This window comes from Schistocerca nitens, chromosome 3 (genome assembly GCF_023898315.1).
Source record: "Schistocerca nitens isolate TAMUIC-IGC-003100 chromosome 3, iqSchNite1.1, whole genome shotgun sequence".
Classification (NCBI taxonomy): domain Eukaryota; kingdom Metazoa; phylum Arthropoda; class Insecta; order Orthoptera; family Acrididae; genus Schistocerca; species Schistocerca nitens.
Window position 1 is genome coordinate 972820275 of NC_064616.1, and position 2583 is coordinate 972822857.

Below are 2583 nucleotides of genomic sequence, written 5' to 3' on the forward strand. Positions count from 1 at the left end.
CACCTGGGCTTCATACGATCGTCTTTTTCGAAACCCATGCTGATTCCTACAGAGTAGATTTCTAGTCTCCAGAAAAGTCATTATACTCGAACATAATACGTGTTCCAAAATGCTGCAACTGATCGACGTTAGAGATATTGGTCTATAGTTCTGCACATCTGTTCGACGTACCTTCTTGAAAACGGGGATGACCTGTGCCCTTTTCCAATCTTTTGGAACGCTACGCTCTTCTAGGGACCTACGGTTCACCGCTGCAAGAAGGGGGGCAAATTTCTTTGCGTACTCTGTGTAAAATCGAACTGGTATCCCATCAGATCCAGCGGCCTTTCCTCTTTTGAGCTATTTTAATTGTTTTTCTATCCCTCTATCATCTATTTAGATATCTACCTTCTGTCATCTGTGCGACAATCTAGAGAAGGAACTACAGTGCAGTCTTCCTCTGTGAAACAGCTTTCGAAAAAGACATTTAGTATTTCGGCCTTTAGTCTGTCATCCTCTGTTTCAGTACCATTTTGGTCACAGAGTGTCTGAGCATTTTGTTTTGATCCACCTACCGCTTTGACATAAGACCAAAATTTCTTAGGATTTTCTGCCAAATCAGTACATGGAACTTTACTTTCGAATTCACTGAACGCCTCTCGCATAGCTCTCCTCACACTACATTTCGCTTCGTGTAATTTTTGTTTGTCTGCAAGGCTTTAGCTATGTTTATGTTTGCTGTGAAGTTCCCTTTGCTTCCGCAGCAGTTTTATAACTCGATTGTTGAACCACGGTGGCTCTTTTCCATCTCTTACGATCTTGCTTGGCACATACTCATGTAATGCATATTGTACGATGGTTTTGAACTTTGTTCACTGATACTCAACACTATCTGTACTTGAGATAAAACTATTGTGTTGAGCCGTCAAGTACTCTGAAATCTGCTTTTTGCCGCTTTTGCTAAACAGAAAAATCTTCCTACCTTTTTTAATATTTCTATTTACGGCTGAAATCATCGATGCAGTAACCGCTTTATGATCGCTGATTCCCTGTTCTGCGTTAACTGTTTCAAATAGTTCGGGTCTGTTTGTCACCAGAAGGTCTAATATGTTATCGCCACGAGTCGGTTTTCTGTTTAACTGCCCAAGGTAGTTTTCATATAATGGTTCAAAATGGTTCAAATGGCTCTGACCACTATGGGACTTCTGAGGTCATCAGTCCCCTAGAACTTAGAACTACTTAAACCTAACTAACCTAAGGACATCACACACACCCATGCCCGAGGCAGGATTCGAACCTGCGACCGAGGCGGTAGCGCGGTTCCAGACTGTAGCGCCTAGAACCGCACGGCCACTACGGCCGGCTTTCAGATAATGCACATAAAAACATGTCACTGGATTCTTTGTTCTTGCCAACCGTTATAAACGTTTGAGTCCCCAGTCTATATCTGGTAAATTAAAATTCCACCCAGAACTATAATATAGTCGGGAAATCTACTCGAAATATTTTCCAAATTTTCCTTCAGGTGCTCTGCCGCAACAGCTGCTGAGCCAGGGGGCCTACAGAGACATCCAATTACCATGTTTGAGCCTGCTTTAACCGTGACCTTCACCCAAATTATTTCACAGTTCGGATCTCCGTCAATTTCCTTCGATATAATTGCACTTTTTATCGCTATAAACACGCCTCCCCCTTCACTGTCCATCCTGTCTCTGCGGTATACATTCCAATCTGAGTTTAGAATTTCATTACTGTTTACATCTGGTTTGGGCCAGCTTTTCGTCCCTGGTACTATGTTGGCATTGTAACCGTTTATTAATGAGAGCAGTTCTGGGACCTTTCTATAGACGCTCCTGCAGTTTACTATTACCACATTAATATTGTTATTCCCTGTTGCATTTTGCCTACTCCTACCTTGTCGCGTCTCAGGAGGCGTCTTGTCGGGCCTAGGGAGGAAATTCTCTAACGGTTAACCTATAAAACCCACACGTGCACCCCACACGTACTCCGCTACCCTTGTAGCCGCTTCCTGCGTGTAGTACACGCCTGAGCTATTCAGGAGGACCATTCATTTCTCCACCCAATAGCGAAAGTCGAGAAATTTGCACCCCAGATCTCCGCAGAATCGTCTTAACCTCTGGTTTAAGCTTTCCACTCTGCTCGAAACCAGAGGACCGCGATCGGTTCTGGGAACGATATTACCAATAGTTAGCTCAGATTCCACCATGCGAGCGAGGCTTTCTGCCTTCACCAACTCCGCCAACCGCCTGTATGAACTGAGGATAACCTCTGAACCCAGACAGCAGGAGTCATTGGTGCTGACATGAGCATCAATTTGCAGTCGGGTGAACCCAGTGCTCTCTATCGCCGCCGGCAGGGCCTCCTCCACATCTCGGATGAGACCCCCTGGCAAGCAGATAGAGTGAACACTGGCCTTCTTCCCCGACCTTTCCGCTATTTCCCTAAGGGGCTCCATCACACACCTAACATTCGAGCTCCCAATCACTAATAAACCCCTCCCCCCGTGTGCCTGCTCGGACCTTGCTGAAGGAGCGACCACATGTCCACTCACAGGCAGAGCGGGCGACGCCACATGGCCAGCCT